Source organism: Aquarana catesbeiana, linkage group LG02 (genome assembly GCF_042186555.1).
Source record: "Aquarana catesbeiana isolate 2022-GZ linkage group LG02, ASM4218655v1, whole genome shotgun sequence".
Classification (NCBI taxonomy): domain Eukaryota; kingdom Metazoa; phylum Chordata; class Amphibia; order Anura; family Ranidae; genus Aquarana; species Aquarana catesbeiana.
In genome coordinates this window covers 595421775-595444798 of record NC_133325.1, presented here as the reverse complement: position 1 = coordinate 595444798, position 23024 = coordinate 595421775, and the positions used below count along the sequence as shown (strand labels likewise).

The 23024-nt window shown below is 38.8% G+C and overlaps 26 non-coding genes across 26 annotated transcripts; all 26 read left to right on the top strand.

The window, feature by feature from the left end:
• Nucleotides 1-172: 172 nt before the first annotated feature.
• LOC141131094 (small nucleolar RNA U3) lies at nt 173-387 on the top strand. The gene has a single exon (XR_012242711.1). It is a non-coding gene; the product is annotated as a small nucleolar RNA U3 (small nucleolar RNA).
• Nucleotides 388-1063: 676 nt separating this feature from the next.
• Nucleotides 1064-1278, top strand: LOC141130984 (small nucleolar RNA U3). Its single transcript, XR_012242616.1, has one exon. It is a non-coding gene; the product is annotated as a small nucleolar RNA U3 (small nucleolar RNA).
• Nucleotides 1279-1954: 676 nt separating this feature from the next.
• LOC141130174 (small nucleolar RNA U3) lies at nt 1955-2169 on the top strand. The gene has a single exon (XR_012242021.1). It is a non-coding gene; the product is annotated as a small nucleolar RNA U3 (small nucleolar RNA).
• A 676-nt stretch (nt 2170-2845) lies between these two features.
• On the top strand, nt 2846-3060 carry LOC141130932 (small nucleolar RNA U3). Its single transcript, XR_012242568.1, has one exon. It is a non-coding gene; the product is annotated as a small nucleolar RNA U3 (small nucleolar RNA).
• Nucleotides 3061-3736: 676 nt separating this feature from the next.
• Nucleotides 3737-3951, top strand: LOC141131071 (small nucleolar RNA U3). The gene has a single exon (XR_012242691.1). It is a non-coding gene; the product is annotated as a small nucleolar RNA U3 (small nucleolar RNA).
• A 676-nt stretch (nt 3952-4627) lies between these two features.
• On the top strand, nt 4628-4842 carry LOC141130943 (small nucleolar RNA U3). The gene has a single exon (XR_012242578.1). It is a non-coding gene; the product is annotated as a small nucleolar RNA U3 (small nucleolar RNA).
• Nucleotides 4843-5518: 676 nt separating this feature from the next.
• LOC141130941 (small nucleolar RNA U3) lies at nt 5519-5733 on the top strand. Its single transcript, XR_012242577.1, has one exon. It is a non-coding gene; the product is annotated as a small nucleolar RNA U3 (small nucleolar RNA).
• Nucleotides 5734-6409: 676 nt separating this feature from the next.
• On the top strand, nt 6410-6624 carry LOC141131070 (small nucleolar RNA U3). The gene has a single exon (XR_012242690.1). It is a non-coding gene; the product is annotated as a small nucleolar RNA U3 (small nucleolar RNA).
• A 676-nt stretch (nt 6625-7300) lies between these two features.
• On the top strand, nt 7301-7515 carry LOC141130977 (small nucleolar RNA U3). The gene has a single exon (XR_012242609.1). It is a non-coding gene; the product is annotated as a small nucleolar RNA U3 (small nucleolar RNA).
• A 676-nt stretch (nt 7516-8191) lies between these two features.
• Nucleotides 8192-8406, top strand: LOC141131069 (small nucleolar RNA U3). The gene has a single exon (XR_012242689.1). It is a non-coding gene; the product is annotated as a small nucleolar RNA U3 (small nucleolar RNA).
• Nucleotides 8407-9082: 676 nt separating this feature from the next.
• Nucleotides 9083-9297, top strand: LOC141131023 (small nucleolar RNA U3). The gene has a single exon (XR_012242650.1). It is a non-coding gene; the product is annotated as a small nucleolar RNA U3 (small nucleolar RNA).
• Nucleotides 9298-9973: 676 nt separating this feature from the next.
• On the top strand, nt 9974-10188 carry LOC141130177 (small nucleolar RNA U3). Its single transcript, XR_012242024.1, has one exon. It is a non-coding gene; the product is annotated as a small nucleolar RNA U3 (small nucleolar RNA).
• Nucleotides 10189-10864: 676 nt separating this feature from the next.
• LOC141130994 (small nucleolar RNA U3) lies at nt 10865-11079 on the top strand. Its single transcript, XR_012242625.1, has one exon. It is a non-coding gene; the product is annotated as a small nucleolar RNA U3 (small nucleolar RNA).
• A 676-nt stretch (nt 11080-11755) lies between these two features.
• LOC141131033 (small nucleolar RNA U3) lies at nt 11756-11970 on the top strand. The gene has a single exon (XR_012242658.1). It is a non-coding gene; the product is annotated as a small nucleolar RNA U3 (small nucleolar RNA).
• A 676-nt stretch (nt 11971-12646) lies between these two features.
• LOC141130930 (small nucleolar RNA U3) lies at nt 12647-12861 on the top strand. The gene has a single exon (XR_012242567.1). It is a non-coding gene; the product is annotated as a small nucleolar RNA U3 (small nucleolar RNA).
• A 676-nt stretch (nt 12862-13537) lies between these two features.
• Nucleotides 13538-13752, top strand: LOC141131068 (small nucleolar RNA U3). The gene has a single exon (XR_012242688.1). It is a non-coding gene; the product is annotated as a small nucleolar RNA U3 (small nucleolar RNA).
• Nucleotides 13753-14428: 676 nt separating this feature from the next.
• Nucleotides 14429-14643, top strand: LOC141130940 (small nucleolar RNA U3). The gene has a single exon (XR_012242576.1). It is a non-coding gene; the product is annotated as a small nucleolar RNA U3 (small nucleolar RNA).
• A 676-nt stretch (nt 14644-15319) lies between these two features.
• Nucleotides 15320-15534, top strand: LOC141131065 (small nucleolar RNA U3). Its single transcript, XR_012242687.1, has one exon. It is a non-coding gene; the product is annotated as a small nucleolar RNA U3 (small nucleolar RNA).
• A 676-nt stretch (nt 15535-16210) lies between these two features.
• On the top strand, nt 16211-16425 carry LOC141130939 (small nucleolar RNA U3). The gene has a single exon (XR_012242575.1). It is a non-coding gene; the product is annotated as a small nucleolar RNA U3 (small nucleolar RNA).
• Nucleotides 16426-17101: 676 nt separating this feature from the next.
• Nucleotides 17102-17316, top strand: LOC141131064 (small nucleolar RNA U3). Its single transcript, XR_012242686.1, has one exon. It is a non-coding gene; the product is annotated as a small nucleolar RNA U3 (small nucleolar RNA).
• Nucleotides 17317-17992: 676 nt separating this feature from the next.
• Nucleotides 17993-18207, top strand: LOC141130938 (small nucleolar RNA U3). Its single transcript, XR_012242574.1, has one exon. It is a non-coding gene; the product is annotated as a small nucleolar RNA U3 (small nucleolar RNA).
• A 676-nt stretch (nt 18208-18883) lies between these two features.
• On the top strand, nt 18884-19098 carry LOC141131081 (small nucleolar RNA U3). Its single transcript, XR_012242700.1, has one exon. It is a non-coding gene; the product is annotated as a small nucleolar RNA U3 (small nucleolar RNA).
• A 676-nt stretch (nt 19099-19774) lies between these two features.
• Nucleotides 19775-19989, top strand: LOC141130924 (small nucleolar RNA U3). The gene has a single exon (XR_012242563.1). It is a non-coding gene; the product is annotated as a small nucleolar RNA U3 (small nucleolar RNA).
• A 676-nt stretch (nt 19990-20665) lies between these two features.
• LOC141131093 (small nucleolar RNA U3) lies at nt 20666-20880 on the top strand. The gene has a single exon (XR_012242710.1). It is a non-coding gene; the product is annotated as a small nucleolar RNA U3 (small nucleolar RNA).
• Nucleotides 20881-21556: 676 nt separating this feature from the next.
• LOC141130983 (small nucleolar RNA U3) lies at nt 21557-21771 on the top strand. The gene has a single exon (XR_012242615.1). It is a non-coding gene; the product is annotated as a small nucleolar RNA U3 (small nucleolar RNA).
• Nucleotides 21772-22447: 676 nt separating this feature from the next.
• On the top strand, nt 22448-22662 carry LOC141130913 (small nucleolar RNA U3). The gene has a single exon (XR_012242553.1). It is a non-coding gene; the product is annotated as a small nucleolar RNA U3 (small nucleolar RNA).
• The last annotated feature ends 362 nt before the right edge of the window (nt 22663-23024 follow it).

Sequence of the window (23024 nt, the reverse complement as noted above, 5' to 3'; positions counted from 1 at the left end):
GAAAAGAATTGCAAAATGATTTTTCTTTAGAATAGGACGTTGGCAAACAGGCATCTTAATTATTACTACTTGATTTCTACAAGTAGTTTACATTGGAGGTTAACAAACATGTTCACCATTTGTTGAAGGAATAGTGGTTAAGATGTTGCTGAAATCTTTGCTTTGGCTAAGTAGGATTATACTTTCAGGTATCATTTCTGTAGGTTTCAAAGAGAGAAATGTGCTCGAAAGCGTCCAAACTCATCTTCCACGATGATGAATTTTAGGGTTCTTGTCTCAGAAAGATTCTTGTTGGAAGTGCTGCTCTATGCAGGTGCTGCCACTATTTAATGACATTGTCATCTTTCTAGATGGGAAGATGGCATGAGGGAACTCATTCAGAGTGGTTGTTTTAGTGCTGAGAGTCTTGTATTGTTTCAAAAACAGCTGAGTTTCCAATTTTATGTTTTGGTCTAATTTATAAACCATGTCTTTTATTTACTAATTGCAAGATGGAAACAAAAATGACATGATATTTCTATGTGGGAAGGTTGTTAGCAGTGCGACAGGCAGTCGCTGCTCATGTTTTTCCTTTGGCTTGTGCACTTGGAGGAAATGGAAACAATACTCATGGAACCCAAGGAAAGATTCTGGGGCTTTATATGTTAGAAAGACAAAGAAAAGACTGTCCTCACTGACTAATCATTCTTTCGAAAGCAAAGGAAATATGCTAGGCCATTCTGTTTTTAAAGAGGTGAAAACAAAAATGCTCCATCTCCGTTGTAGTCTCGCCTGTTACTGCGCTGAACAAGACTGTGAGTTGCTTTTAAAACTTTGCTCGGGTTACCAAAAGGACATCCAAAAGAATCAAGATAGCCAATATAAGGCATCAAAAAATATTACGATTTGAGAGAAAAGAATTGCAAAATGATTTTTCTTTAGAATAGGATGTTGGCAAACAGGCATCTTAATTATTACTACTTGATTTCTACAAGTAGTTTACATTGGAGGTTAACAAACATGTTCACCATTTGTTGAAGGAATAGTGGTTAAGATGTTGCTGAAATCTTTGGCGTGGCAAGGTAGGACTATACTTTCAGGGATCATTTCTGTAGGATTCAATGGGAAAAATGTGCTCAAAAGTGTCTAAACTCACCTTCCACGATGATGAATTTTAGGGTTTTTGTCTCAAAAGGATTTTTGTTGGCAGTGCTGCTCTATGCAGGTGCTGCCACCATTTGATGACATGGTCATCTTTCTAGATGGGAAGATGGCAGGAGGGAACTCATTCAGAGTGGTTGTTTGAGTGCTGAGAGTCTTGTATTGTTTCAAAAACAGCTGAGTTTCCAGTTTTGTGTTTTGGTCTAATTTGTAAACCATGTCTTTTATTTACTAATTGCCAGATGGAAACAAAAATGACATGATATTTCTATGTGGGAAGGTTGTTAGCAGTACGACAGGCAGTCGCTGCTCAAGTTTTTCCTTTGGCTTGGGCGCTTGGAGGAAATGGAAACAGCGCTCATGGAACCCAAGGAAAGATTCTGGGGCTTTATATGTTAGAAAGACAAAGAAAAGACTGTCCTCACTGACAAACCATTCTTTCGGAAGCAAAGGAAACATGCCAGGCCATTCTGTTTTTAAAGAGGTGAAAACAAAAATGCTCCATCTGCGTTGTAGTCTCTCCTGTTTCTGCGCTGAACAAGACTGTGAGGTGCTTTTAAAACTTTGCTCGGGTTACCAAAAGGACATCCAAAAGAATCAAGATAGCCAATATAAGGCATCAAGAAATGTTACGATTTGTGAGAAAAGAATTGCAAAATGATTTTTCTTTAGAATAGGACGTTGGCAAACAGGCATCTTAATTATTACTACTTGATTTCTACAAGTAGTTTACATTGGAGGTTAACAAACATGTTCACCATTTGTTGAAGGAATAGTGGTTAAGATGTTGCTGAAATCTTTGCTTTGGCTAAGTAGGATTATACTTTCAGCTATCATTTCTGTAGGTTTCAAAGAGAGAAATGTGCTCGAAAGCGTCCAAACTCATCTTCCACGATGATGAATTTTAGGGTTCTTGTCTCAGAAGGATTCTTGTTGGCAGTGCTGCTGTATGCAGGTGCTGCCACCATTTAATGACGTTGTCATCTTTCTAGATGGGAAGATGGCATGAGGGAACTCATTCAGAGTGGTTGTTTGAGTGCTGAGAGTCTTGTATTGTTTCAAAAACAGCTGAGTTTCCAATTTTATGTTTTGGTCTAATTTATAAACCATGTCTTTTATTTACTAATTGCAAGATGGAAACAAAAATGACATGATATTTCTATGTGGGAAGGTTGTTAGCAGTGCGACAGGCAGTCGCTGCTCATGTTTTTCCTTTGGCTTGTGCACTTGGAGGAAATGGAAACAATACTCATGGAACCCAAGGAAAGATTCTGGGGCTTTATATGTTAGAAAGACAAAGAAAAGACTGTCCTCACTGACTAATCATTCTTTCGAAAGCAAAGGAAACATGCCAGGCCATTCTGTTTTTAAAGAGGTGAAAACAAAAATGCTCCATCTGCGTTGTAGTCTCTCCTGTTTCTGCGCTGAACAAGACTGTGAGGTGCTTTTAAAACTTTGCTCGGGTTACCAAAAGGACATCCAAAAGAATCAAGATGGACAATATAAGGCATCAAGAAATGTTACGATTTGAGAGAAAAGAATTGCAAAATGATTTTTCTTTAGAATAGGACGTTGGCAAACAGGCATCTTAATTATTACTACTTGATTTCTACAAGTAGTTTACATTGGAGGTTAACAAACATGTTCACCATTTGTTGAAGGAATAGTGGTTAAGATGTTGCTGAAATCTTTGCCATGGCAAGGTAGGACTATACTTTCAGGGATCATTTCTGTAGGATTCAAAGGGAGAAATGTGCTCGAAAGTGTCCAAACTCACCTTCCACGATGATGAATTTTAGGGTTCTTGTCTCAGAAGGATTCTTGTTGGCAGTGCTGTTCTATGCAGGTGCTGCCACCATTTGATGACATTGTCATCTTTCTGGATGGGAAGATGGCAGGAAGGAACTCATTCAGAGTGGTTGTTTGAGTGCTGAGAGTCTTGTATTGTTTCAAAAACAGCTGAGTTTCCAATTCTGTGTTTTGGTCTAATTTGTAAACCATGTCTTTTATTTATTAATTGCCAGATGGAAACAAACATGACATGATATTTCTATGTGGGAAGGTTGTTAGCAGTACGACATGCAGTCGCTGCTCTTGTTTTTCCTTTGGCTTGGGCGCATGGAGGAAATGGAAACAGCGCTCATGGAACCCAAGGAAAGATTCTGGGGCTTTATATGTTAGAAAGACAAAGAAAAGACTGTCCTCACTGACAAACCATTCTTTCGGAAGCAAAGGAAACATGCCAGGCCATTCTGTTTTTAAAGAGGTGAAAACAAAAATGCTCCATCTGCGTTGTAGTCTCTCCTGTTTCTGCGCTGAACAAGACTGTGAGGTGCTTTTAAAACTTTGCTCGGGTTACCAAGAGGACATCCAAAAGAATCAAGATAGCCAATATAAGGCATCAAGAAATGTTACGATTTGAGAGAAAAGAATTGCAAAATGATTTTTCTTTAGAATAGGACGTTGGCAAACAGGCATCTTAATTATTACTACTTGATTTCTACAAGTAGTTTACATTGGAGGTTAACAAACATGTTCACCATTTGTTGAAGGAATAGTGGTTAAGATGTTGCTGAAATCTTTGCTTTGGCTAAGTAGGATTATACTATCAGGTATCATTTCTGTAGGTTTCAAAGAGAGAAACGTGCTCGAAAGCGTCCAAACTCATCTTCCACGATGATGAATTTTAGGGTTCTTGTCTCAGAAGGATTCTTGTTGGCAGTGCTGCTCTATGCAGGTGCTGCCACCATTTAATGACGTTGTCATCTTTCTAGATGGGAAGATGGCATGAGGGAACTCATTCAGAGTGGTTGTTTGAGTGCTGAGAGTCTTGTATTGTTTCAAAAACAGCTGAGTTTCCAATTTTATGTTTTGGTCTAATTTATAAACCATGTCTTTTATTTACTAATTGCAAGATGGAAACAAAAATGACATGATATTTCTATGTGGGAAGGTTGTTAGCAGTGCGACAGGCAGTCGCTGCTCATGTTTTTCCTTTGGCTTGTGCACTTGGAGGAAATGGAAACAATACTCATGGAACCCAAGGAAAGATTCTGGGGCTTTATATGTTAGAAAGACAAAGAAAAGACTGTCCTCACTGACTAATCATTCTTTCGAAAGCAAAGGAAACATGCCAGGCCATTCTGTTTTTAAAGAGGTGAAAACAAAAATGCTCCATCTGCGTTGTAGTCTCTCCTGTTTCTGCGCTGAACAAGACTGTGAGGTGCTTTTAAAACTTTGCTCGGGTTACCAAAAGGACATCCAAAAGAATCAAGATGGACAATATAAGGCATCAAGAAATGTTACGATTTGAGAGAAAAGAATTGCAAAATGATTTTTCTTTAGAATAGGACGTTGGCAAACAGGCATCTTAATTATTACTACTTGATTTCTACAAGTAGTTTACATTGGAGGTTAACAAACATGTTCACCATTTGTTGAAGGAATAGTGGTTAAGATGTTGCTGAAATCTTTGCCATGGCAAGGTAGGACTATACTTTCAGGGATCATTTCTGTAGGATTCAAAGGGAGAAATGTGCTCGAAAGTGTCCAAACTCACCTTCCACGATGATGAATTTTAGGGTTCTTGTCTCAGAAAGATTCTTGTTGTCAGTGCTGTTCTATGCAGGTGCTGCCACCATTTGATGACATTGTCATCTTTCTGGATGGGAAGATGGCAGGAGGGAACTCATTCAGAGTGGTTGTTTGAGTGCTGAGAGTCTTGTATTGTTTCAAAATCAGCTGAGTTTCCAATTCTGTGTTTTGGTCTAATTTGTAAACCATGTCTTTTATTTATTAATTGCCAGATGGAAACAAACATGACACGATATTTCTATGTGGGAAGGTTGTTAGCAGTACGACATGCAGTCGCTGCTCTTGTTTTTCCTTTGGCTTGGGCGCTTGGAGGAAATGGAAACAGCGCTCATGGAACCCAAGGAAAGATTCTGGGGCTTTATATGTTAGAAAGACAAAGAAAAGACTGTCCTCACTGACAAACCATTCTTTCGGAAGCAAAGGAAACATGCCAGGCCATTCTGTTTTTAAAGAGGTGAAAACAAAAATGCTCCATCTGCGTTGTAGTCTCTCCTGTTTCTGCGCTGAACAAGACTGTGAGGTGCTTTTAAAACTTTGCTCGGGTTACCAAAAGGACATCCAAAAGAATCAAGATAGCCAATATAAGGCATCAAGAAATGTTACGATTTGAGAGAAAAGAATTGCAAAATGATTTTTCTTTAGAATAGGACGTTGGCAAACAGGCATCTTAATTATTACTACTTGATTTCTACAAGTAGTTTACATTGGAGGTTAACAAACATGTTCACCATTTGTTGAAGGAATAGTGGTTAAGATGTTGCTGAAATCTTTGCCATGGCAAGGTAGGACTATACTTTCAGGGATCATTTCTGTAGGATTCAAAGGGAGAAATGTGCTCGAAAGTGTCCAAACTCACCTTCCACGATGATGAATTTTAGGGTTCTTGTCTCAGAAAGATTCTTGTTGTCAGTGCTGTTCTATGCAGGTGCTGCCACCATTTGATGACATTGTCATCTTTCTGGATGGGAAGATGGCAGGAGGGAACTCATTCAGAGTGGTTGTTTGAGTGCTGAGAGTCTTGTATTGTTTCAAAATCAGCTGAGTTTCCAATTCTGTGTTTTGGTCTAATTTGTAAACCATGTCTTTTATTTATTAATTGCCAGATGGAAACAAACATGACACGATATTTCTATGTGGGAAGGTTGTTAGCAGTACGACATGCAGTCGCTGCTCTTGTTTTTCCTTTGGCTTGGGCGCTTGGAGGAAATGGAAACAGCGCTCATGGAACCCAAGGAAAGATTCTGGGGCTTTATATGTTAGAAAGACAAAGAAAAGACTGTCCTCACTGACAAACCATTCTTTCGGAAGCAAAGGAAACATGCCAGGCCATTCTGTTTTTAAAGAGGTGAAAACAAAAATGCTCCATCTGCGTTGTAGTCTCTCCTGTTTCTGCGCTGAACAAGACTGTGAGGTGCTTTTAAAACTTTGCTCGGGTTACCAAAAGGACATCCAAAAGAATCAAGATAGCCAATATAAGGCATCAAGAAATGTTACGATTTGAGAGAAAAGAATTGCAAAATGATTTTTCTTTAGAATAGGACGTTGGCAAACAGGCATCTTAATTATTACTACTTGATTTCTACAAGTAGTTTACATTGGAGGTTAACAAACATGTTCACCATTTGTTGAAGGAATAGTGGTTAAGATGTTGCTGAAATCTTTGCTTTGGCTAAGTAGGATTATACTATCAGGTATCATTTCTGTAGGTTTCAAAGAGAGAAACGTGCTCGAAAGCGTCCAAACTCATCTTCCACGATGATGAATTTTAGGGTTCTTGTCTCAGAAGGATTCTTGTTGGCAGTGCTGCTCTATGCAGGTGCTGCCACCATTTAATGACGTTGTCATCTTTCTAGATGGGAAGATGGCATGAGGGAACTCATTCAGAGTGGTTGTTTGAGTGCTGAGAGTCTTGTATTGTTTCAAAAACAGCTGAGTTTCCAATTTTATGTTTTGGTCTAATTTATAAACCATGTCTTTTATTTACTAATTGCAAGATGGAAACAAAAATGACATGATATTTCTATGTGGGAAGGTTGTTAGCAGTGCGACAGGCAGTCGCTGCTCATGTTTTTCCTTTGGCTTGTGCACTTGGAGGAAATGGAAACAATACTCATGGAACCCAAGGAAAGATTCTGGGGCTTTATATGTTAGAAAGACAAAGAAAAGACTGTCCTCACTGACTAATCATTCTTTCGAAAGCAAAGGAAACATGCCAGGCCATTCTGTTTTTAAAGAGATGAAAACAAAAATGCTCCATCTGCGTTGTAGTCTCTCCTGTTTCTGCGCTGAACAAGACTGTGAGGTGCTTTTAAAACTTTGCTCGGGTTACCAAAAGGACATCCAAAAGAATCAAGATGGACAATATAAGGCATCAAGAAATGTTACGATTTGAGAGAAAAGAATTGCAAAATGATTTTTCTTTAGAATAGGACGTTGGCAAACAGGCATCTTAATTATTACTACTTGATTTCTACAAGTAGTTTACATTGGAGGTTAACAAACATGTTCACCATTTGTTGAAGGAATAGTGGTTAAGATGTTGCTGAAATCTTTGCCATGGCAAGGTAGGACTATACTTTCAAGGATCATTTCTGTAGGATTCAAAGGGAGAAATGTGCTCGAAAGTGTCCAAACTCACCTTCCACGATGATGAATTTTAGGGTTCTTGTCTCAGAAAGATTCTTGTTGTCAGTGCTGTTCTATGCAGGTGCTGCCACCATTTGATGACATTGTCATCTTTCTGGATGGGAAGATGGCAGGAGGGAACTCATTCAGAGTGGTTGTTTGAGTGCTGAGAGTCTTGTATTGTTTCAAAATCAGCTGAGTTTCCAATTCTGTGTTTTGGTCTAATTTGTAAACCATGTCTTTTATTTATTAATTGCCAGATGGAAACAAACATGACACGATATTTCTATGTGGGAAGGTTGTTAGCAGTACGACATGCAGTCGCTGCTCTTGTTTTTCCTTTGGCTTGGGCGCTTGGAGGAAATGGAAACAGCGCTCATGGAACCCAAGGAAAGATTCTGGGGCTTTATATGTTAGAAAGACAAAGAAAAGACTGTCCTCACTGACAAACCATTCTTTCGGAAGCAAAGGAAACATGCCAGGCCATTCTGTTTTTAAAGAGGTGAAAACAAAAATGCTCCATCTGCGTTGTAGTCTCTCCTGTTTCTGCGCTGAACAAGACTGTGAGGTGCTTTTAAAACTTTGCTCGGGTTACCAAAAGGACATCCAAAAGAATCAAGATAGCCAATATAAGGCATCAAGAAATGTTACGATTTGAGAGAAAAGAATTGCAAAATGATTTTTCTTTAGAATAGGACGTTGGCAAACAGGCATCTTAATTATTACTACTTGATTTCTACAAGTAGTTTACATTGGAGGTTAACAAACATGTTCACCATTTGTTGAAGGAATAGTGGTTAAGATGTTGCTGAAATCTTTGCTTTGGCTAAGTAGGATTATACTATCAGGTATCATTTCTGTAGGTTTCAAAGAGAGAAACGTGCTCGAAAGCGTCCAAACTCATCTTCCACGATGATGAATTTTAGGGTTCTTGTCTCAGAAGGATTCTTGTTGGCAGTGCTGCTCTATGCAGGTGCTGCCACCATTTAATGACGTTGTCATCTTTCTAGATGGGAAGATGGCATGAGGGAACTCATTCAGAGTGGTTGTTTGAGTGCTGAGAGTCTTGTATTGTTTCAAAAACAGCTGAGTTTCCAATTTTATGTTTTGGTCTAATTTATAAACCATGTCTTTTATTTACTAATTGCAAGATGGAAACAAAAATGACATGATATTTCTATGTGGGAAGGTTGTTAGCAGTGCGACAGGCAGTCGCTGCTCATGTTTTTCCTTTGGCTTGTGCACTTGGAGGAAATGGAAACAATATTCATGGAACCCAAGGAAAGATTCTGGGGCTTTATATGTTAGAAAGACAAAGAAAAGACTGTCCTCACTGACTAATCATTCTTTCGAAAGCAAAGGAAACATGCCAGGCCATTCTGTTTTTAAAGAGGTGAAAACAAAAATGCTCCATCTGCCTTGTAGTCTCTCCTGTTTCTGCGCTGAACAAGACTGTGAGGTGCTTTTAAAACTTTGCTCGGGTTACCAAAAGGACATCCAAAAGAATCAAGATAGACAATATAAGGCATCAAGAAATGTTACGATTTGAGAGAAAAGAATTGCAAAATGATTTTTCCTTAGAATAGGACATTGGCAAACAGGCATCTTAATTATTACTACTTGATTTCTACAAGTAGTTTACATTGGAGGTTAACAAACATGTTCACCATTTGTTGAAGGAATAGTGGTTAAGATGTTGCTGAAATCTTTGCCGTGGCAAGGTAGGACTATACTTTCAGGGATCATTTCTGTAGGATTCAAAGGGAGAAATGTGCTCGAAAGGGTCCAAACTCACCTTCCACGATGATGAATTTTAGGGTTCTTGTCCCAGAAGGATTCTTTTTGGCAGTGCTGTTCTATGCAGGTGCTGCCACCATTTGATGACATTGTCATCTTTCTAGATGGGAAGATGGCAGGAGGGAACTCATTCAGAGTGGTTGTTTGAGTGCTGAGAGTCTTGTATTGTTTCAAAAACAGCTGAGTTTCCAATTCTGTGTTTTGGTCTAATTTGTAAACCATGTCTTTTATTTATTAATTGCCAGATGGAAACAAACATGACACGATATTTCTATGTGGGAAGGTTGTTAGCAGTACGACATGCAGTCGCTGCTCTTGTTTTTCCTTTGGCTTGGGCGCTTGGAGGAAATGGAAACAGCGCTCATGGAACCCAAGGAAAGATTCTGGGGCTTTATATGTTAGAAAGACAAAGAAAAGACTGTCCTCACTGACAAACCATTCTTTCGGAAGCAAAGGAAACATGCCAGGCCATTCTGTTTTTAAAGAGGTGAAAACAAAAATGCTCCATCTGCGTTGTAGTCTCTCCTGTTTCTGCGCTGAACAAGACTGTGAGGTGCTTTTAAAACTTTGCTCGGGTTACCAAAAGGACATCCAAAAGAATCAAGATAGCCAATATAAGGCATCAAGAAATGTTACGATTTGTGAGAAAAGAATTGCAAAATGATTTTTCTTTAGAATAGGACGTTGGCAAACAGGCATCTTAATTATTACTACTTGATTTCTACAAGTAGTTTACATTGGAGGTTAACAAACATGTTCACCATTTGTTGAAGGAATAGTGGTTAAGATGTTGCTGAAATCTTTGCTTTGGCTAAGTAGGATTATACTTTCAGGTATCATTTCTGTAGGTTTCAAAGAGAGAAACGTGCTCGAAAGCGTCCAAACTCATCTTCCACGATGATGAATTTTAGGGTTCTTGTCTCAGAAAGATTCTTGTTGGAAGTGCTGCTCTATGCAGGTGCTGCCACTATTTAATGACATTGTCATCTTTCTAGATGGGAAGATGGCATGAGGGAACTCATTCAGAGTGGTTGTTTTAGTGCTGAGAGTCTTGTATTGTTTCAAAAACAGCTGAGTTTCCAATTTTATGTTTTGGTCTAATTTATAAACCATGTCTTTTATTTACTAATTGCAAGATGGAAACAAAAATGACATGATATTTCTATGTGGGAAGGTTGTTAGCAGTGCGACAGGCAGTCGCTGCTCATGTTTTTCCTTTGGCTTGTGCACTTGGAGGAAATGGAAACAATACTCATGGAACCCAAGGAAAGATTCTGGGGCTTTATATGTTAGAAAGACAAAGAAAAGACTGTCCTCACTGACTAATCATTCTTTCGAAAGCAAAGGAAATATGCTAGGCCATTCTGTTTTTAAAGAGGTGAAAACAAAAATGCTCCATCTCCGTTGTAGTCTCGCCTGTTACTGCGCTGAACAAGACTGTGAGTTGCTTTTAAAACTTTGCTCGGGTTACCAAAAGGACATCCAAAAGAATCAAGATAGCCAATATAAGGCATCAAAAAATATTACGATTTGAGAGAAAAGAATTGCAAAATGATTTTTCTTTAGAATAGGATGTTGGCAAACAGGCATCTTAATTATTACTACTTGATTTCTACAAGTAGTTTACATTGGAGGTTAACAAACATGTTCACCATTTGTTGAAGGAATAGTGGTTAAGATGTTGCTGAAATCTTTGGCGTGGCAAGGTAGGACTATACTTTCAGGGATCATTTCTGTAGGATTCAATGGGAAAAATGTGCTCAAAAGTATCTAAACTCACCTTCCACGATGATGAATTTTAGGGTTTTTGTCTCAAAAGGATTTTTGTTGGCAGTGCTGCTCTATGCAGGTGCTGCCACCATTTGATGACATGGTCATCTTTCTAGATGGGAAGATGGCAGGAGGGAACTCATTCAGAGTGGTTGTTTGAGTGCTGAGAGTCTTGTATTGTTTCAAAAACAGCTGAGTTTCCAGTTTTGTGTTTTGGTCTAATTTGTAAACCATGTCTTTTATTTACTAATTGCCAGATGGAAACAAAAATGACATGATATTTCTATGTGGGAAGGTTGTTAGCAGTACGACAGGCAGTCGCTGCTCATGTTTTTCCTTTGGCTTGGGCGCTTGGAGGAAATGGAAACAGCGCTCATGGAACCCAAGGAAAGATTCTGGGGCTTTATATGTTAGAAAGACAAAGAAAAGACTGTCCTCACTGACAAACCATTCTTTCGGAAGCAAAGGAAACATGCCAGGCCATTCTGTTTTTAAAGAGGTGAAAACAAAAATGCTCCATCTGCGTTGTAGTCTCTCCTGTTTCTGCGCTGAACAAGACTGTGAGGTGCTTTTAAAACTTTGCTCGGGTTACCAAAAGGACATCCAAAAGAATCAAGATAGCCAATATAAGGCATCAAGAAATGTTACGATTTGTGAGAAAAGAATTGCAAAATGATTTTTCTTTAGAATAGGACGTTGGCAAACAGGCATCTTAATTATTACTACTTGATTTCTACAAGTAGTTTACATTGGAGGTTAACAAACATGTTCACCATTTGTTGAAGGAATAGTGGTTAAGATGTTGCTGAAATCTTTGCTTTGGCTAAGTAGGATTATACTTTCAGGTATCATTTCTGTAGGTTTCAAAGAGAGAAATGTGCTCGAAAGCGTCCAAACTCATCTTCCACGATGATGAATTTTAGGGTTCTTGTCTCAGAAGGATTCTTGTTGGCAGTGCTGCTCTATGCAGGTGCTGCCACCATTTAATGACGTTGTCATCTTTCTAGATGGGAAGATGGCATGAGGGAACTCATTCAGAGTGGTTGTTTGAGTGCTGAGAGTCTTGTATTGTTTCAAAAACAGCTGAGTTTCCAATTTTATGTTTTGGTCTAATTTATAAACCATGTCTTTTATTTACTAATTGCAAGATGGAAACAAAAATGACATGATATTTCTATGTGGGAAGGTTGTTAGCAGTGCGACAGGCAGTCGCTGCTCATGTTTTTCCTTTGGCTTGTGCACTTGGAGGAAATGGAAACAATACTCATGGAACCCAAGGAAAGATTCTGGGGCTTTATATGTTAGAAAGACAAAGAAAAGACTGTCCTCACTGACTAATCATTCTTTCGAAAGCAAAGGAAACATGCCAGGCCATTCTGTTTTTAAAGAGGTGAAAACAAAAATGCTCCATCTGCGTTGTAGTCTCTCCTGTTTCTGCGCTGAACAAGACTGTGAGGTGCTTTTAAAACTTTGCTCGGGTTACCAAAAGGACATCCAAAAGAATCAAGATGGACAATATAAGGCATCAAGAAATGTTACGATTTGAGAGATAAGAATTGCAAAATGATTTTTCTTTAGAATAGGACGTTGGCAAACAGGCATCTTAATTATTACTACTTGATTTCTACAAGTAGTTTACATTGGAGGTTAACAAACATGTTCACCATTTGTTGAAGGAATAGTGGTTAAGATGTTGCTGAAATCTTTGCCATGGCAAGGTAGGACTATACTTTCAGGGATCATTTCTGTAGGATTCAAAGGGAGAAATGTGCTCGAAAGTGTCCAAACTCACCTTCCACGATGATGAATTTTAGGGTTCTTGTCTCAGAAGGATTCTTGTTGGCAGTGCTGTTCTATGCAGGTGCTGCCACCATTTGATGACATTGTCATCTTTCTGGATGGGAAGATGGCAGGAAGGAACTCATTCAGAGTGGTTGTTTGAGTGCTGAGAGTCTTGTATTGTTTCAAAAACAGCTGAGTTTCCAATTCTGTGTTTTGGTCTAATTTGTAAACCATGTCTTTTATTTATTAATTGCCAGATGGAAACAAACATGACATGATATTTCTATGTGGGAAGGTTGTTAGCAGTACGACATGCAGTCGCTGCTCTTGTTTTTCCTTTGGCTTGGGCGCTTGGAGGAAATGGAAACAGCGCTCATGGAACCCAAGGAAAGATTCTGGGGCTTTATATGTTAGAAAGACAAAGAAAAGACTGTCCTCACTGACAAACCATTCTTTCGGAAGCAAAGGAAACATGCCAGGCCATTCTGTTTTTAAAGAGGTGAAAACAAAAATGCTCCATCTGCGTTGTAGTCTCTCCTGTTTCTGCGCTGAACAAGACTGTGAGGTGCTTTTAAAACTTTGCTCGGGTTACCAAGAGGACATCCAAAAGAATCAAGATAGCCAATATAAGGCATCAAGAAATGTTACGATTTGAGAGAAAAGAATTGCAAAATGATTTTTCTTTAGAATAGGACGTTGGCAAACAGGCATCTTAATTATTACTACTTGATTTCTACAAGTAGTTTACATTGGAGGTTAACAAACATGTTCACCATTTGTTGAAGGAATAGTGGTTAAGATGTTGCTGAAATCTTTGCTTTGGCTAAGTAGGATTATACTATCAGGTATCATTTCTGTAGGTTTCAAAGAGAGAAACGTGCTCGAAAGCGTCCAAACTCATCTTCCACGATGATGAATTTTAGGGTTCTTGTCTCAGAAGGATTCTTGTTGGCAGTGCTGCTCTATGCAGGTGCTGCCACCATTTAATGACGTTGTCATCTTTCTAGATGGGAAGATGGCATGAGGGAACTCATTCAGAGTGGTTGTTTGAGTGCTGAGAGTCTTGTATTGTTTCAAAAACAGCTGAGTTTCCAATTTTATGTTTTGGTCTAATTTATAAACCATGTCTTTTATTTACTAATTGCAAGATGGAAACAAAAATGACATGATATTTCTATGTGGGAAGGTTGTTAGCAGTGCGACAGGCAGTCGCTGCTCATGTTTTTCCTTTGGCTTGTGCACTTGGAGGAAATGGAAACAATACTCATGGAACCCAAGGAAAGATTCTGGGGCTTTATATGTTAGAAAGACAAAGAAAAGACTGTCCTCACTGACTAATCATTCTTTCGAAAGCAAAGGAAACATGCCAGGCCATTCTGTTTTTAAAGAGGTGAAAACAAAAATGCTCCATCTGCGTTGTAGTCTCTCCTGTTTCTGCGCTGAACAAGACTGTGAGGTGCTTTTAAAACTTTGCTCGGGTTACCAAAAGGACATCCAAAAGAATCAAGATGGACAATATAAGGCATCAAGAAATGTTACGATTTGAGAGAAAAGAATTGCAAAATGATTTTTCTTTAGAATAGGACGTTGGCAAACAGGCATCTTAATTATTACTACTTGATTTCTACAAGTAGTTTACATTGGAGGTTAACAAACATGTTCACCATTTGTTGAAGGAATAGTGGTTAAGATGTTGCTGAAATCTTTGCCATGGCAAGGTAGGACTATACTTTCAGGGATCATTTCTGTAGGATTCAAAGGGAGAAATGTGCTCGAAAGTGTCCAAACTCACCTTCCACGATGATGAATTTTAGGGTTCTTGTCTCAGAAAGATTCTTGTTGTCAGTGCTGTTCTATGCAGGTGCTGCCACCATTTGATGACATTGTCATCTTTCTGGATGGGAAGATGGCAGGAGGGAACTCATTCAGAGTGGTTGTTTGAGTGCTGAGAGTCTTGTATTGTTTCAAAATCAGCTGAGTTTCCAATTCTGTGTTTTGGTCTAATTTGTAAACCATGTCTTTTATTTATTAATTGCCAGATGGAAACAAACATGACACGATATTTCTATGTGGGAAGGTTGTTAGCAGTACGACATGCAGTCGCTGCTCTTGTTTTTCCTTTGGCTTGGGCGCTTGGAGGAAATGGAAACAGCGCTCATGGAACCCAAGGAAAGATTCTGGGGCTTTATATGTTAGAAAGACAAAGAAAAGACTGTCCTCACTGACAAACCATTCTTTCGGAAGCAAAGGAAACATGCCAGGCCATTCTGTTTTTAAAGAGGTGAAAACAAAAATGCTCCATCTGCGTTGTAGTCTCTCCTGTTTCTGCGCTGAACAAGACTGTGAGGTGCTTTTAAAACTTTGCTCGGGTTACCAAAAGGACATCCAAAAGAATCAAGATAGCCAATATAAGGCATCAAGAAATGTTACGATTTGAGAGAAAAGAATTGCAAAATGATTTTTCTTTAGAATAGGACGTTGGCAAACAGGCATCTTAATTATTACTACTTGATTTCTACAAGTAGTTTACATTGGAGGTTAACAAACATGTTCACCATTTGTTGAAGGAATAGTGGTTAAGATGTTGCTGAAATCTTTGCTTTGGCTAAGTAGGATTATACTATCAGGTATCATTTCTGTAGGTTTCAAAGAGAGAAACGTGCTCGAAAGCGTCCAAACTCATCTTCCACGATGATGAATTTTAGGGTTCTTGTCTCAGAAGGATTCTTGTTGGCAGTGCTGCTCTATGCAGGTGCTGCCACCATTTAATGACGTTGTCATCTTTCTAGATGGGAAGATGGCATGAGGGAACTCATTCAGAGTGGTTGTTTGAGTGCTGAGAGTCTTGTATTGTTTCAAAAACAGCTGAGTTTCCAATTTTATGTTTTGGTCTAATTTATAAACCATGTCTTTTATTTACTAATTGCAAGATGGAAACAAAAATGACATGATATTTCTATGTGGGAAGGTTGTTAGCAGTGCGACAGGCAGTCGCTGCTCATGTTTTTCCTTTGGCTTGTGCACTTGGAGGAAATGGAAACAATACTCATGGAACCCAAGGAAAGATTCTGGGGCTTTATATGTTAGAAAGACAAAGAAAAGACTGTCCTCACTGACTAATCATTCTTTCGAAAGCAAAGGAAACATGCCAGGCCATTCTGTTTTTAAAGAGGTGAAAACAAAAATGCTCCATCTGCGTTGTAGTCTCTCCTGTTTCTGCGCTGAACAAGACTGTGAGGTGCTTTTAAAACTTTGCTCGGGTTACCAAAAGGACATCCAAAAGAATCAAGATGGACAATATAAGGCATCAAGAAATGTTACGATTTGAGAGAAAAGAATTGCAAAATGATTTTTCTTTAGAATAGGACGTTGGCAAACAGGCATCTTAATTATTACTACTTGATTTCTACAAGTAGTTTACATTGGAGGTTAACAAACATGTTCACCATTTGTTGAAGGAATAGTGGTTAAGATGTTGCTGAAATCTTTGCCATGGCAAGGTAGGACTATACTTTCAGGGATCATTTCTGTAGGATTCAAAGGGAGAAATGTGCTCGAAAGTGTCCAAACTCACCTTCCACGATGATGAATTTTAGGGTTCTTGTCTCAGAAAGATTCTTGTTGTCAGTGCTGTTCTATGCAGGTGCTGCCACCATTTGATGACATTGTCATCTTTCTGGATGGGAAGATGGCAGGAGGGAACTCATTCAGAGTGGTTGTTTGAGTGCTGAGAGTCTTGTATTGTTTCAAAATCAGCTGAGTTTCCAATTCTGTGTTTTGGTCTAATTTGTAAACCATGTCTTTTATTTATTAATTGCCAGATGGAAACAAACATGACACGATATTTCTATGTGGGAAGGTTGTTAGAAGTACGACATGCAGTCGCTGCTCTTGTTTTTCCTTTGGCTTGGGTGCTTGGAGGAAATGGAAACAGCGCTCATGGAACCCAAGGAAAGATTCTGGGGCTTTATATGTTAGAAAGACAAAGAAAAGACTGTCCTCACTGACAAACCATTCTTTCGGAAGCAAAGGAAACATGCCAGGCCATTCTGTTTTTAAAGAGGTGAAAACAAAAATGCTCCATCTGCGTTGTAGTCTCTCCTGTTTCTGCGCTGAACAAGACTGTGAGGTGCTTTTAAAACTTTGCTCGGGTTACCAAAAGGACATCCAAAAGAATCAAGATAGCCAATATAAGGCATCAAGAAATGTTACGATTTGAGAGAAAAGAATTGCAAAATGATTTTTCTTTAGAATAGGACGTTGGCAAACAGGCATCTTAATTATTACTACTTGATTTCTACAAGTAGTTTACATTGGAGGTTAACAAACATGTTCACCATTTGTTGAAGGAATAGTGGTTAAGATGTTGCTGAAATCTTTGCTTTGGCTAAGTAGGATTATACTATCAGGTATCATTTCTGTAGGTTTCAAAGAGAGAAACGTGCTCGAAAGCGTCCAAACTCATCTTCCACGATGATGAATTTTAGGGTTCTTGTCTCAGAAGGATTCTTGTTGGCAGTGCTGCTCTATGCAGGTGCTGCCACCATTTAATGACGTTGTCATCTTTCTAGATGGGAAGATGGCATGAGGGAACTCATTCAGAGTGGTTGTTTGAGTGCTGAGAGTCTTGTATTGTTTCAAAAACAGCTGAGTTTCCAATTTTATGTTTTGGTCTAATTTATAAACCATGTCTTTTATTTACTAATTGCAAGATGGAAACAAAAATGACATGATATTTCTATGTGGGAAGGTTGTTAGCAGTGCGACAGGCAGTCGCTGCTCATGTTTTTCCTTTGGCTTGTGCACTTGGAGGAAATGGAAACAATACTCATGGAACCCAAGGAAAGATTCTGGGGCTTTATATGTTAGAAAGACAAAGAAAAGACTGTCCTCACTGACTAATCATTCTTTCGAAAGCAAAGGAAACATGCCAGGCCATTCTGTTTTTAAAGAGGTGAAAACAAAAATGCTCCATCTGCGTTGTAGTCTCTCCTGTTTCTGCGCTGAACAAGACTGTGAGGTGCTTTTAAAACTTTGCTCGGGTTACCAAAAGGACATCCAAAAGAATCAAGATGGACAATATAAGGCATCAAGAAATGTTACGATTTGAGAGAAAAGAATTGCAAAATGATTTTTCTTTAGAATAGGACGTTGGCAAACAGGCATCTTAATTATTACTACTTGATTTCTACAAGTAGTTTACATTGGAGGTTAACAAACATGTTCACCATTTGTTGAAGGAATAGTGGTTAAGATGTTGCTGAAATCTTTGCCATGGCAAGGTAGGACTATACTTTCAGGGATCATTTCTGTAGGATTCAAAGGGAGAAATGTGCTCGAAAGTGTCCAAACTCACCTTCCACGATGATGAATTTTAGGGTTCTTGTCTCAGAAAGATTCTTGTTGTCAGTGCTGTTCTATGCAGGTGCTGCCACCATTTGATGACATTGTCATCTTTCTGGATGGGAAGATGGCAGGAGGGAACTCATTCAGAGTGGTTGTTTGAGTGCTGAGAGTCTTGTATTGTTTCAAAAACAGCTGAGTTTCCAATTCTGTGTTTTGGTCTAATTTGTAAACCATGTCTTTTATTTATTAATTGCCAGATGGAAACAAACATGACACGATATTTCTATGTGGGAAGGTTGTTAGCAGTACGACATGCAGTCGCTGCTCTTGTTTTTCCTTTGGCTTGGGCGCTTGGAGGAAATGGAAACAGCGCTCATGGAACCCAAGGAAAGATTCTGGGGCTTTATATGTTAGAAAGACAAAGAAAAGACTGTCCTCACTGACAAACCATTCTTTCGGAAGCAAAGGAAACATGCCACGCCATTCTGATTTTAAAGAGGTGAAAACAAAAATGCTCCATCTGCGTTGTAGTCTCTCCTGTTTCTGCGCTGAACAAGACTGTGAGGTGCTTTTAAAACTTTGCTCGGGTTACCAAAAGGACATCCAAAAGAATCAAGATAGCCAATATAAGGCATCAAGAAATGTTACGATTTGTGAGAAAAGAATTGCAAAATGATTTTTCTTTAGAATAGGACGTTGGCAAACAGGCATCTTAATTATTACTACTTGATTTCTACAAGTAGTTTACATTGGAGGTTAACAAACATGTTCACCATTTGTTGAAGGAATAGTGGTTAAGATGTTGCTGAAATCTTTGCTTTGGCTAAGTAGGATTATACTTTCAGGTATCATTTCTGCAGGTTTCAAAGAGAGAAACGTGCTCGAAAGCGTCCAAACTCATCTTCCACGATGATGAATTTTAGGGTTCTTGTCTCAGAAGGATTCTTGTTGGCAGTGCTGCTCTATGCAGGTGCTGCCACCATTTAATGACGTTGTCATCTTTCTAGATGGGAAGATGGCATGAGGGAACTCATTCAGAGTGGTTGTTTGAGTGCTGAGAGTCTTGTATTGTTTCAAAAACAGCTGAGTTTCCAATTTTATGTTTTGGTCTAATTTATAAACCATGTCTTTTATTTACTAATTGCAAGATGGAAACAAAAATGACATGATATTTCTATGTGGGAAGGTTGTTAGCAGTGCGACAGGCAGTCGCTGCTCATGTTTTTCCTTTGGCTTGTGCACTTGGAGGAAATGGAAACAATACTCATGGAACCCAAGGAAAGATTCTGGGGCTTTATATGTTAGAAAGACAAAGAAAAGACTGTATTCACTGACAAACCATTCTTTCGGAAGCAAAGGAAACATGCCAGGCCATTCTATTTTTAAAGAGGTGAAAACAAAAATGCTCCATCTGCGTTGTAGTCTCTCCTGTTTCTGCGCTGAACAAGACTGTGAGGTGCTTTTAAAACTTTGCTCGGGTTACCAAAAGGACATCCAAAAGAATCAAGATAGCCAATATAAGGCATCAAGAAATGTTACGATTTGAGAGAAAAGAATTGCAAAATGATTTTTCTTTAGAATAGGACGTTGGCAAACAGGCATCTTAATTAATACTAATTGATTTTTACAAGTAGTTTACATTGGAGGTTAACAAACATGTTCACCAATTGTTGAAGGAATAGTGATTAAGATGTTGCTGAAATCTTTGCCGTGGCAAGGTAGGACCATACTTTCAGGGATCATTTCTGTAGGATTCAAAGGGAGAAATGTGCTCGAAAGCGTCCAAACTCACCTTCCACGATGATGAATTTTAGAGTTCTTGTCTCAGAAGGATTCTTGTTGGCAGCGCTGCTCTATGCAGGTGCTGCCACCATTTGATGACATTGTTATCTTTCTAGATGGGAAGATGGCAGGAGGGAACTCATTCAGAGTGGTTGTTTGAGTGCTGAGAGTCTTGTATTGTTTCAAAAACAGCTGAGTTTCCAATTTTGTGTTTTGGTCTAATTTGTAAACCATGTCTTTTATTTACTAATTGCCAGATGGAAACAAACATGACACGATATTTCTATGTGGGAAGGTTGTTAGCAGTATGACATGCAGTCGCTGCTCTTGTTTTTCCTTTGGCTTGGGCGCTTGGAGGAAATGGAAACAGCGCTCATGTAACCCAAGGAAAGATTCTGGGGCTTTATATGTTAGAAAGACAAAGAAAAGACTGTCCTCACTGACAAACCATTCTTTCGGAAGCAAAGGAAACATGCCAGGCCATTCTGTTTTTAAAGAGGTGAAAACAAAAATGCTCCATCTGCGTTGTAGTCTCTCCTGTTTCTGCGCTGAACAAGACTGTGAGGTGCTTTTAAAACTTTGCTCGGGTTACCAAAAGGACATCCAAAAGAATCAAGATAGCCAATATAAGGCATCAAGAAATGTTACGATTTGTGAGAAAAGAATTGCAAAATGATTTTTCTTTAGAATAGGACGTTGGCAAACAGGCATCTTAATTATTACTACTTGATTTCTACAAGTAGTTTACATTGGAGGTTAACAAACATGTTCACCATTTGTTGAAGGAATAGTGGTTAAGATGTTGCTGAAATCTTTGCTTTGGCTAAGTAGGATTATACTTTCAGGTATCATTTCTGTAGGTTTCAAAGAGAGAAATGTGCTCGAAAGCGTCCAAACTCATCTTCCACGATGATGAATTTTAGGGTTCTTGTCTCAGAAAGATTCTTGTTGGAAGTGCTGCTCTATGCAGGTGCTGCCACTATTTAATGACATTGTCATCTTTCTAGATGGGAAGATGGCATGAGGGAACTCATTCAGAGTGGTTGTTTTAGTGCTGAGAGTCTTGTATTGTTTCAAAAACAGCTGAGTTTCCAATTTTATGTTTTGGTCTAATTTATAAACCATGTCTTTTATTTACTAATTGCAAGATGGAAACAAAAATGACATGATATTTCTATGTGGGAAGGTTGTTAGCAGTGCGACAGGCAGTCGCTGCTCATGTTTTTCCTTTGGCTTGTGCACTTGGAGGAAATGGAAACAATACTCATGGAACCCAAGGAAAGATTCTGGGGCTTTATATGTTAGAAAGACAAAGAAAAGACTGTCCTCACTGACTAATCATTCTTTCGAAAGCAAAGGAAATATGCTAGGCCATTCTGTTTTTAAAGAGGTGAAAACAAAAATGCTCCATCTCCGTTGTAGTCTCGCCTGTTACTGCGCTGAACAAGACTGTGAGTTGCTTTTAAAACTTTGCTCGGGTTACCAAAAGGACATCCAAAAGAATCAAGATAGCCAATATAAGGCATCAAAAAATATTACGATTTGAGAGAAAAGAATTGCAAAATGATTTTTCTTTAGAATAGGATGTTGGCAAACAGGCATCTTAATTATTACTACTTGATTTCTACAAGTAGTTTACATTGGAAGTTAACAAACATGTTCACCATTTGTTGAAGGAATAGTGGTTAAGATGTTGCTGAAATCTTTGGCGTGGCAAGGTAGGACTATACTTTCAGGGATCATTTCTGTAGGATTCAATGGGAAAAATGTGCTCAAAAGTGTCTAAACTCACCTTCCACGATGATGAATTTTAGGGTTTTTGTCTCAAAAGGATTTTTGTTGGCAGTGCTGCTCTATGCAGGTGCTGCCACCATTTGATGACATGGTCATCTTTCTAGATGGGAAGATGGCAGGAGGGAACTCATTCAGAGTGGTTGTTTGAGTGCTGAGAGTCTTGTATTGTTTCAAAAACAGCTGAGTTTCCAGTTTTGTGTTTTGGTCTAATTTGTAAACCATGTCTTTTATTTACTAATTGCCAGATGGAAACAAAAATGACATGATATTTCTATGTGGGAAGGTTGTTAGCAGTACGACAGGCAGTCGCTGCTCATGTTTTTCCTTTGGCTTGGGCGCTTGGAGGAAATGGAAACAGCGCTCATGGAACCCAAGGAAAGATTCTGGGGCTTTATATGTTAGAAAGACAAAGAAAAGACTGTCCTCACTGACAAACCATTCTTTCGGAAGCAAAGGAAACATGCCAGGCCATTCTGTTTTTAAAGAGGTGAAAACAAAAATGCTCCATCTGCGTTGTAGTCTCTCCTGTTTCTGCGCTGAACAAGACTGTGAGGTGCTTTTAAAACTTTGCTCGGGTTACCAAAAGGACATCCAAAAGAATCAAGATAGCCAATATAAGGCATCAAGAAATGTTACGAATTGAGAGAAAAGAATTGCAAAATGATTTTTCTTTAGAATAGGACGTTGGCAAACAGGCATCTTAATTAATACTAATTGATTTTTACAAGTAGTTTACATTGGAGGTTAACAAACATGTTCACCAATTGTTGAAGGAATAGTGATTAAGATGTTGCTGAAATCTTTGCCGTGGCAAGGTAGGACCATACTTTCAGGGATCATTTCTGTAGGATTCAAAGGGAGAAATGTGCTCGAAAGCGTCCAAACTCAACTTCCACGATGATGAATTTTAGAGTTCTTGTCTCAGAAGGATTCTTGTTGGCAGCGCTGCTCTATGCAGGTGCTGCCACCATTTGATGACATTGTTATCTTTCTAGATGGGAAGATGGCAGGAGGGAACTCATTCAGAGTGGTTGTTTGAGTGCTGAGAGTCTTGTATTGTTTCAAAAACAGCTGAGTTTCCAATTTTGTGTTTTGGTCTAATTTGTAAACCATGTCTTTTATTTACTAATTGCCAGATGGAAACAAAAATGACATGATATTTCTATGTGGGAAGGTTGTTAGCAGTGCGACAGGCAGTCGCTGCTCATGTTTTTCCTTTGGCTTGTGCACTTGGAGGAAATGGAAACAATACTCATGGAACCCAAGGAAAGATTCTGGGGCTTTATATGTTAGAAAGACAAAGAAAAGACTGTCCTCACTGACTAATCATTCTTTCGAAAGCAAAGGAAACATGCCAGGCCATTCTGTTTTTAAAGAGGTGAAAACAAAAATGC